The sequence below is a fragment of the Castor canadensis genome, chromosome 3, assembly GCF_047511655.1.
Source record: "Castor canadensis chromosome 3, mCasCan1.hap1v2, whole genome shotgun sequence".
Lineage (NCBI taxonomy): Eukaryota > Metazoa > Chordata > Mammalia > Rodentia > Castoridae > Castor > Castor canadensis.
The window spans coordinates 127,149,549-127,165,300 of record NC_133388.1 but is presented as its reverse complement, the minus strand read 5'-3'; the positions used below and the strand labels follow the sequence as shown (position 1 = coordinate 127,165,300).

General features: G+C 40.5%; 1 protein-coding gene across 14 annotated transcripts in view; it reads left to right on the top strand.

The window, feature by feature from the left end:
* The window catches only part of Chd7 (chromodomain helicase DNA binding protein 7), a 180,720-nt gene that overhangs the window by 39,855 nt on the left and 125,113 nt on the right, over positions 1–15,752 (top strand). The gene's annotated exons all lie outside the window — the stretch shown is intronic.

The window sequence follows — 15,752 nt, the reverse complement described above, 5'->3', positions numbered from 1 at the left end:
GAGAGAACAGCTAACATTTACTGACTGGCTACTGTGTGCAAGGTGTTCTGTTAATGGTCCCCTGAAAGTCACTTCCAAGCAGCCCTTTGGTGGAGGTGATGGATTGCTAATTTTCGTAGATGAAATAGAATGTTTGTAGTCCACAACTGGGCTTCCTGCAGTGTTAGGTTCTGTTCTTTTTCTCCATTTCCTCACAGCCATGGTATCTTTTCATGTTTTTGAATGACTATTTAAAGCTCATCTAAAGTGTAGAAGACATTAATCCTTGTGAGGTGGTGATTTCATAAGTAAGCTGTAACATTATAAACTTTTGGCAACAGTCAGTAAAAGCCAAAGATGAGAAAATACTGGTTTTAAATCACAGACTTGTGTAGGAATAGGGCTGGCCCTGGTCTTTTAGCTATGGAAAACTGTGGACAGATGAGACTTGGGACAAATTCAGGAACAAAGGACAGGGTGTGCACATTTGACATTGAAGTACTTCTAACTTGCCTTTCCATGTCAAGAGTTAGAAACTCAAATTTTGGCGGATTATTTACTGAGAAGAACTATTTGTTATCTTTTATTCCATCAACAAAGCATGTTCATGAGCTAGCTTTATACTAGTCACAGTGATGCTATGAGGATAAAAATTGGCAGGAGCTGCCCTCCACAGCTTGGGGCCTCCCAGAACCATCCTCTCCCTCCTCTCATAGGTCTCTAGGGAGGTGTCAGTCCTTAGCCCTATAAATGAAAACTGAAGCAGCTCTCAGCTGCTGTGGTGAAATACACTGATGGTCAGTCACTAGAGATGGAGATGTTTTAAAGGAACTTGCTGAGACCGCCTTTGAAAGTTTGTAAAATTGTGGAAGTCAGTGTTGAGGATGGCTTGAAAATGGAATGTGCCATGTTTTCTTGATGAGAGATCTCTTAACATCTGCATAGTCAAGAATTCTGAAGAAAGTAGTGTCCCAAAGTAGACCATCGAGACTAATCATAGTGGAGAATAGGGTTTATATTACCAAGCATGCTTTCTAGTCGGGGTTTAACATAGTTAAGTTGATCTCACAGCATCCCTGTGATGGTGATGACAGGTGACATTAACCTAGTTTGTTATTGGAAAAGGAAGTTATGGCGATATATCTCACTGGAGTTCTTTCACAATCAAATGGGAAGTGGTAAAAACATACTTAAACTCTGGTTCTTACATTAGAGCTTTAGAGGAGACCCTATTGCTATATTCTGAACCCTTGACTTGTTATCTTAGTAGGAAGGTTGTAGTTGTATGGCAGAGAGCACATACTGGTGATGTGGAGGGACGTGTGGTGTGTTGACAGGGCTGTTTAGCTTTCATTCTTTCTTCTGAGAGGATGCTTCGGCTAACTCCCTATATGCACAGGAGGTCTGGAGGCCTTTTCCTTTTGGGGTGGGGCCAGCAGCTGTCCCAGTGCCTACCTTTTGCCTTCTCTGGGTAGGTTGGGGCCAAGTGATTTCCCCTAATGCTCTTTTTGGGATTCTGAGCGAATGTGTTCTATGAAATGCTAGTTTATTTGACATCAGAAGCACACAATTTTTCTAGTAAAACTAGGTGCTAGTTTACTTTTAGGAGCAGTTACTTTAGAATTATTGATTAAAAAATTTTTATGTAATTTTACATTTGAAACTGAAGTTTCGAATAAGCTGTGCATGTGGCATGTGCCTATAATCCCAGCTACAAGGGAGGCAGAGTAGGAGGATCTTAGCCTAAAGCCAGCCCCAGGCAAAAAGCTCGAGAGCCTATCTGAAAAATAACTAAAAGCAAAAAAAAAAAAGGCTGGGAGTGTGGCTCAAGCTGCAGAGCATTTTCCTAGCAAGTGAGAGGTTCTGAGTTCAAACCCCAGTACTACAAAAAAAGGTAGCTTCAGAGTAGGACAGGTGTCATTAGTGAATTTCCAGTGCACTAACTTAAGTTAGTGTTGTAGAGTGGAGGACTTTCCTATTCTTTTCAGCCATCTTTCCATCTCCTACTCTGCAGGTGGGAACCAAGAGTCAGAGAGGCTAAGTAACTGGATCAAGGTCTCACAGTCTAGGTGACATATTTTTCATATTTAACATTTTCAGAATAAAGCAGAAAGTGTTTGATGATCTGCGCTGAGTGTAAATTATAACCCAGGTACTGTGTTAAGTGGTTTATATACATAGTCTGATTTAGTCCTCAGGAATTAGAGGTAGGCAGAATTTACTGCATTTCACAAATGAGCAAAGGAAGTGTTAGAACAGGATGAGTCCCTACAGAAAGTCTGTTCACAGTCCTTCATGGGGTTCAGCCTGTTCTATGCCATTTTGCTCTGTTTATTCCCTCTGTAAGAGATCCCCACGTTCACATCACCTCTCTCTGAGTTCATCAAGCCAACCATCTATACCCATCTTTCTGCCTGTCCTCTTCTGCCCTGGGTTCTCCCTCTCCCACCCTACCTCTCAGATACTCATTCCCTTATTTGCCTCCCTTCTTACTCCTTCTCTCCTTGTGCCTGTTTCTGTTCATGTTCATTTGTATGTTACCTAACAATGCTTTTTAGTGCTAAGTGGTGGGCATTGTTGTCAGTGCTTTACAAATATTAATATACTTAATTCTTCTAATACCTCTCTGAAATAAATTTATTATCTCACTTTTATACTGAGGCACAGAGAGGTGGAAAACTTGACCAGGGTTACATGGCTTGGTCCTGTCCCTCCATCCCCCCTTTTTGGTGGTTCAGGGGTTTGAACTCTGGGCCTCATAATTGCCAGGCAGGTACTCTACCACTTGAGCCATGACCCTCGTCCTGTTTCTCCTGTGTTGAGTAGCGAATAATCTTTGTTGAGCTTTCTGTTACAGTCGAATGTTGGGAGTAATCTCAGCTGTCTCTCTACTCACTTTAACACCAACTTCTTCCACTACAGCTTTATAGTAACTTAATAGTCACTGAGAGCCTTCTTGGTGTCTAATATCTCTTTTCTTTCTTTATCATTTGATCTTGCAGCACTTCCTTTGTAAGGCTTTTCCTTGGTGATTGCTTCTGTCTTGTGGGCTGACCCTTTACCTGCCCTGTAAGTGTGGTGTTCCTCAGGATTCTGTCCTTGTTTTCTCAGTCATTCTTCACATGGTTTCTGGCTGATCTCACCTTCTGTCTGTGAATGGCTTAAGTAGCTGTATCTTCAGCTCAGCTTTTCCTCTTGAGCTCTTCCCTCACTTTTATCTTGTACTGCCTATGGGAGAGCCCTGTGTAAATTTCCCCACCTCTCTTCCAATCCCGAGTGTCTCCCGTGTTTCTCCCATTTCAGTGAATGGAGTTAACCATCTGCTCATTCACCCATATCACAAACCTAGTCATGCTCTGAGGTTCTCCTTCCCCCAGAAGGCAGGCTGCATGGCATGGCCTGTCCTTCTTTCTCAAATCAAGGATATCCAGCTCTCTCCTTTGTGGCACCATCTGCTTTTGCCTGGATCCCAGTAAGAGCCCCACAGCTGGTCTGCCTGGCCTGTCCTCGAATCATTCCTACCTGCCCCAGTCTATGTTCCACATTTTAGTAACCATGATTCTGAAGTGTACATCTTTCTAAAAAGCATATTGTGAACTCTTGGCAATAACTTCTCCATGAATCCAGAATGGATCTTATGGCTTTCAACACCAGAGGTGTTTACATACATCTGAATATGTTGGGCTGCCCTCAGTCTCAGGGAAGGAAGTTAGTCTTCTGTTCTTTTTTTTATTTTTGGGCTCAGCTTAGACCTGCTTTTGTGTACATTTTGTTTTTCTATTTTTCTTTCTTTTCTTTTGGTACTGGGCCTTTAACCCAGGGTCTTTGGTATTTGTTAAGTATACTGAACTACACCCCTTGCTCCTGTCTGTGAATTTTCTGCCATGATGAAAAAGTTCTGCATTTATTCCTCCCAGTTTGGTGGAAGTAGTCACAAAACTCAGGAAGTCAAACTATGCTTATAGGAAGATCTGAGAATATTAGATTGTTTTGGTTTATCAAGAACTAGTTATTTTCAAGGTTACTTTGTTTTATACTGGATTATATCAGAAATGTGTGAGCTGTGAACTGAAGGAACCTGGTGAACTTAGTAATCAAGATTTATCCAAAACATTTTTTTAATTGTTGTGCTGGGTAGGGGTAACATTGTGGCACTTACAATATATCAAATATAACATACTTCAATTTACCCCCTTCACTATTCTCCTTTATCCCTCCTTCCTGAAATTTTATTTATTGATGTCAGATGACATATTTTTTGGTGATACTTTATATTGGACTGTAAACAAAGATTGGTAGAGTTTAAGATAGGAAAGAAAGCAGTTGTAGAGAACTTTAGAGGAAAGGTGTTCAGATGTTATAAATGACAAATAGTGCTCAGTGCATTTCTTTCTTGAGTGCACCAGAGTGTGCAGGTAGAAAGCAAAGCAGGGAGACGTTTCTGGATTCTTTGGCCCTGTTGGTGGGAACACCCCAGGCCACATAATCATGGTAGGCTCCTCTGAAGCCTAGAGCAGGTCATTAGCAAGGAGCTGTAAGCCAGAAAGGTAACAGGCTGGCCCTGCCATTCTTTTGAATGACACAATATTAGTGGAGAGATAGAAGATTTTTCTAAATTTTATTTTTGAATTAGCATACATTAATAATACAAAGGAATTTCATTGTGTTAGCTTCATACACGTGTACAGTGTACTTTGAACAACTTAGCTCCTTTCATTATATTCCCAGTCCCCCTTTTCAAAGAGTGGTGGGTTTCTTCATATGTATATATGTTGGGAGATGTTTTAATTTCCTCTTCCTACTGCAAGCCCCTCTCCTTTCTCCCTTTGTGAGTCATCTTGAGTCAGAGCAGTCATTGCCTCTTCCTTTTTTTTTTTGCTGGAAGAGGTGGTGTTAGTAATATAGTAATATACTGTGATGGTATAAGAGGTGGTGTTAGTAATATAGTAATATACTGTGATGGCATAAGATGGCTGTCTTCACAGACACATGTTGGGCATTGGTCTGGCATTGAGTATGCAGTGATAGACATAACATGTTGAGGGGGGCGAGGACCCTAGGCTTATTTGTAGAGATATATAAGGGAACATTGATATGGTTTGTAATGAAAGAAATATCAAAATATAGTCAGTATTCACAGCTTAACCTTTAAAGAGGACATCGTTTGTACAAAGAAAAATAAGAAAAATGAAAAGGATTGTGTCATAAGTAAAGTTAACAGAAAATTTACATTTCATTCTGCAAAAATGTACACGATTCTGTTAGGTCAATAACTACCCAGTATGTATACAGCTGATAAAAGTTATTTGGATACCGATGATTTTAGCAATTTTGAGTACAAAGTGGTTCTTAAGAACTGTTACTAGGGACTGGTGTGCAGCTCACGTGGTAGACCACCTGCCTACAAGAGCAAGGCCCTGAGTTCAGACCTCACTGATGCCAAAAAACCAAGCAAAAACCAGCCCATAAGAGCCATTATACTAGAGCTGTCTTGCTCCTCTATGGTGGGTGTTTTAGTGCCAGGGAACCTTGACTGCTGAATGCACAGAGCTCCAGACAGGAGTCTGAGTAGGTCAGAGTGCCTGGGAGTGTGCATTTGAAATAGAAAATTGAGATATGTCATTTGTTAGAACAGTGTCTGCTCTTTTTAGGTGTCAGATTGCAGTCTGTAAGATACTAAGTAGGCAGTATTCTGTTTTCTAGGACACTTTGATTTATAATTAGAATCTTCAAGGGTATCAGAAAATTTTTGCAGCTAAACTTGTTAAAATCACAGAAATGGGTGGGTGTTGCAGTCTGAGGCCTTAGTAAACTATATTTTGAGGCACAGTAGGTGTCTAATTCTTCTTTTTTTTTTGGTGGTACTGGGATTTGAACTCAGGGCCTCACACCTGCTAGGCAGGTGTTCTACCACTTGAGCCATGCCCCAAACTCCTTTTTATTTTATTTTATTTTTTTTTATGTCTTTTGCCTGGGGCCAACCTCAGACCATGATCTTCCTATCTGTGCCTCTTGCATAGCTGGGATTACAGTTATGTATCACCACACCTGACTTGTTTGTTGTTTGTGTGATGGGGTCTTGCCAGCTTTTTGTCTGAACTTGAACCAGATTCTCCAGATCTCCACATCTGGAGTAGCTTGGATTACAGATGTATGCCACTATGCATATACCATGTAGTCTTTGATTAAGTAAAGTACAGAATTTAATTATAACGCTTCATAGGTAGTCTTAAACTATTTTAATCTTCATTATATGAAACAATGTCATATCTAGTAGTAGCTCTTGCTCTCACTTTACTCACCTTTTCTGTAGTGTCCTTTAGTTGCCACCATAAGGTATACTTAAATATTAATTCATGATGACAATGGACACTGCATTGACATATGACAAGTAAGTATCCCCTTTCAGACTGAAGCATATAATTCACCTGCAAGTTAGAATAACATTCTAACATCACCAGTCTTGTACACTCAGGAATAAAATATATCAAGTGAGAACTGGCTCGTCAAATGAACTGCAGAGGAAACATGAGGTGGAATCAGCTTTTAGTGACATACATGGCACAGTGGCACAGAAACATGTTAAGGAAACTTGTTAAAAAATCAGATTTAGCTGATGAGTGTTATTAAAGATGTTTCATGACGTTCGTTTTCCCCATAGCACATGGCTATTTTATGGAGGATTGCTGAGGTACGAGGAGAGAGGCCAGTTTAGGGATGAACCTTTGCTTCAGAGGAAGGAAAATATGAAGTTAAGTAGAGTGTATGGATAAGAGCTTTGTCTTTTATCATGTGCTATTGTGAATGAGGACATTTAATTGGTCAAAGACAACATTGAGTGTGCTTAGCTGCGTGAAATTGACAGTTTGATTATGGTGGCCTTGAAGAACCTATTCACATTTATGGTAAACGGTATAGAAAAAATGTTTTCCAAGTACGTTAAATGTCAAAATGATTATGAAATAGTGGGTGTGAAGCTTGTTTACAATATATTCCAGCCTTAATTCCATCTCATTTGTCAAGCATAATTTATTTGGAAGGGGAATTTAATACTGTAATCACAGAATAAATTACATTTGTTTTTTTCTTCCTATAGATTTATGTTTTGAGATTAAGTGCAGTTTTCCAAAATACTTTCTCTAGTACTCTTCCAAAGATCTCCTCAGCCTTCTTTTATGATTTGGTTTCATTGTTGTATTGCTTGCTTCTCTGATGGAAATCTGACTTTGTATATACGATTCCTAATATTTCTCTTTTACATGAAATGCACCTGACGGACATCAGCCCTGCAAAACCCTCCAGCTTGCTGTGTGACTCTGGCCCGCTGTGTTCTGTGACGCTTGGCCTGTTTTTGTAACAAGTTTATTTATGAGAAATAAAGCTCCCTTACCGTCAAATATGCAAAGACAGGAGACAAATTATTCTCAGCCGTGGTATTGCTTCAAGTTTTTTCTTTGTTTTCTGTAAGGAAAAGAATGTTAGTGATTGGTTTCAGAAAGACTGTTTGATGACACCCTTTCTATTGCCTCTCAAAACACAGTCGAGTACACTTTAAGCTCCCCTGCAATATGAAAAAAGATCCCTTTCAGCTTTCCAGAACCTTTTCCAGTGTAAAACATTGTCAGAAAATGCCAGATCAGGTAGCTAGTGACAGCTGCAGAAAGTGTACCAAAAGCATGGTTCTTATGGAGCAGCTGACTGTTCGGTCCCTTGGCATGTTGTCCTTGTCCTGCCTCTGCCATCCTCTAGTGATTGTGTCAGCTTTAGGAGTTTGTGATTTCGTGGGTCCCTCGATAGAGGGTGGCCTATGGGCAGCTCATTCCTCCTTCTTGTTCTCTACCTTGTTGTAGGCTTATCACTCGGGGGGTGTGTGTGTGTGTGTGTGTGTGTGTGTGTGTGTGTGTGTGTGTGTGTAGTCAGTTTCTGGAAAAAAGTATAAAATGAGTGGAAAAACATTCTCTGGTGGTTACTTTTTTAAAAAAAGTAGGCTAACAAACTTGGTGTCATATACCAATCAAATTTTGTTTAAAATATTTCTAGATATTTTACATATTAAGTGAAATGCATGCTAGTGATCAGGAAGTTTTGTAAAACTTATTCTTCCATTAGCCTTCCCTATAAACACCATTGCCAAGTGGGTTGAAATTCCATCTCTGAAATTTAACTTTTTCCCTGCCCCAAATAAATTACTTCTTTTTTCCATTTATCTATTTCTGAACCTATCCTTTCATTTGCTTCTCTTCTGTGTAAGTCAGAATTACTTAGGGTAACGTAAAAGTTATGGAATAGATACACTTTGCACAGATACATTTTTCTGTATTGTAGATGTGGCATATGTAGGTGTATATGCAGATGTATAGTGATCCTTGTTTCTCTTCTGCCATGCCATGCTGAGTACTTCTGGTGTTACGGCATTGTATGCCTGTCCACAGTGAGGCCATGTGAAGTTGCACATGCATGGAACAGTGGCGATGCTAGATGTGTTTTCCTAGTGTCTGCAAGCAGCAGGTAAGGTACATCTGAGCGAGGGTCTGTGTGCTGGCTGCCTTCTCAGATGACTTAGTCTTTAAGGAACAAGCTTCAGGGAATGAAATTGGAAGTTGAAATGTGCAGCATAAGGGCCTTTCTCTGAAGAATATAATTTCCATGATTCTTGTGATTTAGTGGTGTAACTTAAGTATGGGGCAGTGCTCTCCTTTGACCATGCCAAAAAAGTTAGTGCTGCAGTCTGTAAGTTGTTAGCCAGTGCTGTTTCATTAGTTGCTTTTAAAGGAAACAGTAGCCCCAGTACTAAATGTAGGGGAAAAATGTCTTCATCTGAAAGGCAGTTCAGAATACCCAGACCCCCCAAAGTTATGTAGAAATAACCGAAAGATTTCCGCAAGAAACCTGTGAAATAGTATGTTATGTAACAGTGTTAGACATTGATGTTAACTGCATTGTTTTTGTCTTACAAATATGATTAGTAAGCAGATGTACTTGTCCTTAAAAATAAATTACCTTTAGATGTCCATTCTTTGCAAACTGCTACAGATTAAAAATTGTCATGAAGGGCTATTCTTTTTTTTTTTTTTGGATGAAGTCAGTATTGTTTATTTGTCAGTCACAAATGCCAGTGGTATATTTCTTTAAATATTTTATCTTTGTGTTGCATGCTTTGAAGTTCTTTGGGACAAGTGTCATTTGTTATCACCTTGAGTGGTCAGGTGGTGCTGTGGTGGAGGAGGAGTTCCTTGTCTTAGAGCAGGACTTCCCTATTTCACATGCAGAGGAGTCATCCATGGCCCTTTTAAGAAAAGGCAGATTCCAGAGCAGGGAGCCTGAGCTTGTGCACCAATCACAGCTGCCAGAGGTGCCAGTGGTTCTGTTGCAGGACCTGACCCAAGTGGAAAGGCTCTAGAGAGGCAGGGAAACTAGCAAGTACCACAGTGTGTCCAGCACTTTTGTAGTAGCTCTTGTTTGTGGTGATAGGGTGACAGTACCAGAGAGGGTTTCAAAGTCACCTAAAGGAGGGAGGACTGAAGACAGGCAACTCCAGGCAGGTGGTAACGAAGGAACTGAGACAAAAAAAGAGGCCAGGCTACACAATGAGCAGTAAGGAGGCTAGAGAAGACAAGACCACTGGTGTGAAGGCCAGGAAGCCAGTTGGTAAACTGCCAGGGTTTCATTTACCTGGAGGGCTTTTTTTTTTATGGGGCTGGGGATTGAACTCAGGGCTTTGAGCTCTACCACTTGATCCATGCCTCTAGTCCCTTTTGTTCTTGTTATTTTGGAGATGGGGTCTTGCAAAGTATTTGCCCAGCCTAGCCTCGAATTGTGATCCTCCTCATATTGTGATCCTCCTTGGTGAGCCTACCAAGTAGTTAAGGGGATAACAGGTGGGAGTCATTGGTGCCTGGCTTTGAGGGTTTGTTTTTTTTTTTTTTTTTTGAGTAAAGGAGACTGGGGAGTTGAGAATGGAGGGATGCTCAGGGTTCTGGTTACAAGGTGCCTTCAGCCACATTGGAGCATTTGGACCAGATCCTGAAAGCCATCGGAAGTTCTTTAAGAGTTTAATAGTGGTGAGACATAATGCAGTCTGTGTTTCAGAGGATTCTTCAGTCAGCACTGGGAGTGTTGTGACTGGACTTAGGAGAACCAGTTGGACTTGAATTTTTTTTTTTTTTTTTTTTTTTTTGTTCTTCACCAAACCTGAAAGCCTTACTCCACTAACGATAGTATGAGTGGGGAGGAGGAGATATTTAGGAAATATCTGTGAGATATTTAAGAAATAGCATGAGCAGGTTGGGTAACAGTTTGGATATAGAGAATACCTGAGGGGCTTTTGCTAGATTAGCAAGCTGTGTGAGGACAGGCCACATCTGTTTTGTTCAGTGTTGCATACCCAGTGAATGTCCAAAGCACTCAAAGCAGCACTCATTTAATACTTTGTAAGTGAATGATGACAGGAAGGATATACAGTTTCCCATTTGGTTAGGTTGAAGGGATGGATACAGATACTACTGGCTGCCATATGGAATGCTAACAGTAAAGCATAGTGCTCTAGACAATTTTAATCCAGGGTGTTTTCCCTACTAAAAAATTTATGTGTCTTCAATCAGTATCAGCAAAGTCAGAGGTTATCTAGTGATATAAATGAAAGCTATTAATGCAACCGTCATTACTTTGTATGGCTTAAAATTATGTTATTATTTGTGGTTCTGTGTGGATTAATTCCAGTTCCTCTAACTTGCTAAGCAAGTGCTCTACCACTAAGCTACATCCCCCAGCCCCAGATTTATTTTTAATATAATGCTTGGATTAAATAGACCTTCTGAAGAATTTCACATCCTTCTAAATCTTTTTGTGGATTTTGTGTAGCTGAGAATCATTCCTGTCATAGTAAAAATTGTTTATTAGGAAATAGAAATCTAGTCAGGTGCCAGTGACTCATGCCTGTAATTCTAGCTACTTAGGAGGCTGAGAGTGGGAGGATCGAGGTTTAAGGCTAGCCTCACAAATAGTTTGTGGGACCCCAGCTCCAGAATAGCCAGAGCAAAATGGACTGGAGGTGTGGCCCAAGCGGTAGCGTGACTCCTGAATTCAAGCTCCAGTCATCTCCATCTCCCCCAGCCCTGCCCCCCTCCCCCCAAAATAGAAATAGAAATCTATGTTGGCAGATAGAGGAGAAAATTTTTAGGTTGAAAGTATAGCTAACATTGAACATGACATGGAAAGAATACATTTCATCACCTTTAAAAGAACACTAATCTTCGACTGGGAGAAAATACTTTTTCATGAAAGAGGATTGTTACTATTTAATATGGTCATTGGTCTAAAAAGAAATATGTAGCAGTACTGTCAATACAATTTTCTACATTAATGGAAATGTTTCATCTATGAACCATCTAATAGTATGTGGCTTGTGAGACTAAGAAACTGAATTTTAAATTTTATTTAGTTTCAATGGATTTAAATGGCAACTTGTAGCTAGTGGCTTCTGTCTCAGGTAGCACGATCATAGCGTATTGGCTTTGCTGAAGCATACTAACTAGGAAGAAAATGTGGTTTGGGCCAGAGGGTTCTGGAAGGGCATCATTTGGCCCAGGAGGCAGATCTGAAACGGACTTGTGATGAACTGATGTTGGTAACTTGGAGGCACTTCCTGATTCTTTGTCCCAGTGCTACTCAGTTGGATAGATGCCTCTCCAACAGAAAGCATTGGCCCTACTGGACCTTCCTCTTCCCAGTGGCTGTTGGAGGCTTGCTTGGAGGCTTGCTTGGAGGCAGGGAGAGTGCTGTCTACCAGCTTTGTGATCTAGCTGAAAGGACTTTCATTTTGAATTACAGCTTAGCAGCTCTGTGTGTCTACCTATCAGTGTACACATCCCTCCCTTTTCCTCCCCTCCCAGCCATCCTGGGGTTTGAATTCAGGGTCTCATGCTTGTTAAGCAGGCATTCTACCAATTGAACCACTCTGCCAGCCCTTTTTTGGGTTGAGTATTTTCAAGATAGGGTCTCCTGAACTATTTGCTCGGGGCTGGCTTTGAACCGTGATCCTTCTGATCTCTGCTTCTGAATAGCTAGGATTACAGATGTGAGCCTCTTGATATGATTTGTCTCCTTGGTGATTGAGAAGCTTCTTCATGGGTTGTGGTGAGGGTGCTGTTGAGCTGTTTTTCCAGCTGCATCCTTGGAAATTCTTTCACAGGCTTATCCCCTACCTTGAGTCTTTGTCATAGCTGTTCTTTACCTCAGGCTCTCTGGAAGTAGGGAGAAAGATTTAAAGAGAATAACTGAAAGTTAACTATATAGCATCAGTCTTCAGCTTGTAATAGGCAAATAGTCTATGACTTCATACTTGTCCACATAGAAAGTTCCTTGGGATGGCATTTTCTTTACTACACCACAGGGTATGAAAAGTGGTCGAACCACGAGAAATATTTTACTTTTGAAAGGGTTTTGTATTCACCTATTTCCTTGCTAGGTTTCTAGTTTATACTTGTTACACAAAAAAATTCACCAGTGTGGCATTAAATTAAAACTCATGGGTGCTGTTGTGCTTTGAGAATAGCAGAGTAACTAGGAATTGGTTAGGTTTTGGAACTCTAGAAATTCACTATATTAAATATATATTTATGCACAAATTTGTACATCAAACATATTTTTTTCAAAATATTTTTTCTAACTATTTCTTTCATCTCGATTTATTGTGTATTCATTGCTGAATTGCTAATTCTTCCTGCCCCGCAAGGGTGCCAGAGGTGGAACTCTCTGGGCAAGTGCTCTGCCAACAGAGCTACACCCTAGCCTCTCATTGCCAAGTTTTTGTCATTCATTAGTTGTTTGGATCTACCTGTTTTTAATCCTTATTCCCAATAAAATTTACCAGTATTCCCAATTTGGTTCCCAGATGTGCTTGCTTCCTAAGTTATACATAGTGTGATTGAAAATGTCTGAAAGGAAATGATCTTTTATTTTGTAGCAGAGCATTATTATACTGACTCCTCTCTGAATAAAGTGGACCAATGCAGGCCTTTATTATATTGCCCATTTTAGTGTGCTCCACTTTATCCATTCATTAGTTTCATTGTGGAAAATTGTTTGTCATTACGATATTTTGTGCAAGATGTTTAGTCCTCAATGGGAACAGGGTTTCTTCATCTGTTAAGTGACGGGAGGTTTGGACTAGAAGGTCTCTGCAGCGTGATGATTCTCCTAGTCGAGTAGTCTTGTGCCCTCTTTTCACCCCCAAACCTGTACTCTGTGAACTGAGCAGTTCACATTTTATGCTTTATACATTGGGTTAAATGGAAATCAGTAAAATTCATTTCGGTCTTTTCTTGGGCGATTTTTAAAAGGTGGATACTAGAAAATTAAAAACCATGATGCTCATTTGTGGCCCATTGAGCAGTGCTGATGTAGGTATAGGAAACAGAAATCGAACGCAGGGAAGAGAGAGGCCTTCAAAATGTAGTTTAAAATAAGTATCTCTTATAGAAACAAGATTTATATGGTGCAGCTGTGACTCTGGAAAGTGGGTATTCACATGGTCTTGATTGAATAAAAATGACCAAAATAATTTAATTAGATTAGGTCAAATCAGAAATAGGAACTGCAGTTAACAGATGGATTCCTGGCATAGCTGCTAGCCAGGTCTGGAGGTCAGGAAAGATGCAGGAAGGCATTGGTGGCAGTCCTCATGTGAGCCTCACTGATGACAGACTATAAACCACAGTTTTTGAACCTCTCTGCCTGGGGCTTACCTGAGTGTGGTTGCAGTTGTGGTGGGCAGAATGTTTACTCAATACTATTTTCCATGCCGCTGGGGAATGGACTTGTAATGGGAAGGAGTAAGGAACTGGAAGGAAGGGGAACAAAGCTAAGTGTCAGGTACAATTACTCTCAGTGAGGGCTCTCATTTTGTCCCTTCCCATGCCTGTGGCAACATCTTTCCACCCCCTGCAGAGCCTTTAGCTGATAAAAAGTAAGTGCCAACTCCATTGCTGCTTCTTCGAGCTGGCTCTGCTTCTGCCTTGGGCTCCATGTACCTACAGGAGTAGGGGCAAAGGGCAAAGCCATCACCTCTGTCTGTGCTCCCTTTCCCCTGGAGCGGGCTAGGACCCCCATTCAGTCAGTGGCATTTCTTCCCATGACACTTTGTGGACTCTAGAGGATGAAGCCATTCTCCTACAAAACAAGGGTTTCCAGGACATAGAAGTAGACATTACTTTCCTTAAGCTAGCATGAATGGTTGTTTGCTGCATGGCTGGTTTAAGCTATTATCAAGTCTATTCTAGTATTTATTTTCTTGCAAGTTAGAGCGAGCCTTGAATAAATGAAGACTGACTGCTTAAGCAGTTTAGGCATAAATTCAATTTATAAATATTTGTTGCATTTGGCACTGGAGATTTCTACTTCTCTTTATTTTGGATTGTTGCACAGGAAAACAGCATGTTTTTAGGAAAATGGTATTCATGATTCTTGCCTGTCTGACCTCTGTATTTGGAGAAATTAGATCAGAAAATTCATGGCAGTTAGCGGCGGAGTGAGGAGAACTTTGACTTTAGCTGACAGCTGTCACCTAAAAACTCCAGACCTGGGGACCCTCTTAGGTGTTATGTATCTAGTCCTGACAGTGAGCCGGAGTGTTGTTTACATTTTCTGTAAGCAGATTCTTCCCTTGTTAGGAATACGCTAGAATAGGGCAGGTAGGATGGGAATTTTAATCTGTCCTGCTGGTAGTGCCTCAGCAGTCATTCAGCCCACTGTTTATTCCCACATTCCTATAGAAGTGTGCCAGCAGAGTTGATGATTGAGTCTGTTTATGGCATCACTTTGGAAATTCTTCAACAAGATACTGCTTTTTCAAGTAGGCCAGTATCACACAATGCTTAATGTGCTTATAAAAGAGAAAAAAAAAATTCCAAAGATGTCTAAAATTTCAGGCATTCTTATGTGAATTAGTTCTTTATTTGGTTGTTGATTCAATTAGCACTCAGCAAAAGCACTTTCCTGTTTTGATTGCAGAAGCATTCTTTAAATTGATTATTTATTAATTTATTTTTGTGGTAATGGGGCTTGAACTCAGGGTCTTCACCTTGAGCCACTCTGTCAGCCACCCCACCTTGCTTTTTTTTTTTTTTTTTTTGTAGTAGATATTTTCGAGATAGGGTCTCATGAACTCTCTGCCTGGGCTGGCTTTGAACCACTATCCTCCTGATCTCTGTCTCCTGAGTAGTTAGGATTACAGACGTGAGCTACCAGCAGCTGGCTCTAAATTGGTTATTTTAATCTAATACCAGATCTATTAGAGTTTGTATAAAATATTAGTGTGTACTATGTACTGTAAGCACATAGGATGCTGGCGGATGTGCCTGTTTGCCTCTCCCTACCTGCTCAGTCCTGCTTCATCGTAAGTGGGCTTATAGTGGTAGTGAGGTTTGCATGAATATTTTGAACTTTATTCTGTTAAAATAACTTTCAGTTTTGACTAGTTATTGGGAAAGTTCTCTGTTTCTCCTAATGAGTAGTTATCATCTACTAAGTGTCCTTCCAGGTCAGATGGGGTCTTAGAGCCCAGCATGCCTGAGGGTGAATAAAGCCTGTTGACTGGGTCCCTCTGACATCAGCACAGGCCCAGAGCCATGAGTGAAACTGGTCCTCACGGAGAATGAAAGCTTTTCTTGTAGTCTCTTTCTGAATCTTATATATTCCTACCATTAAGCATAATAAAATTATGAATTTATTATACTGTCCTCAGGCTCGCTTTTCACTATCATTATGGGTGCTTT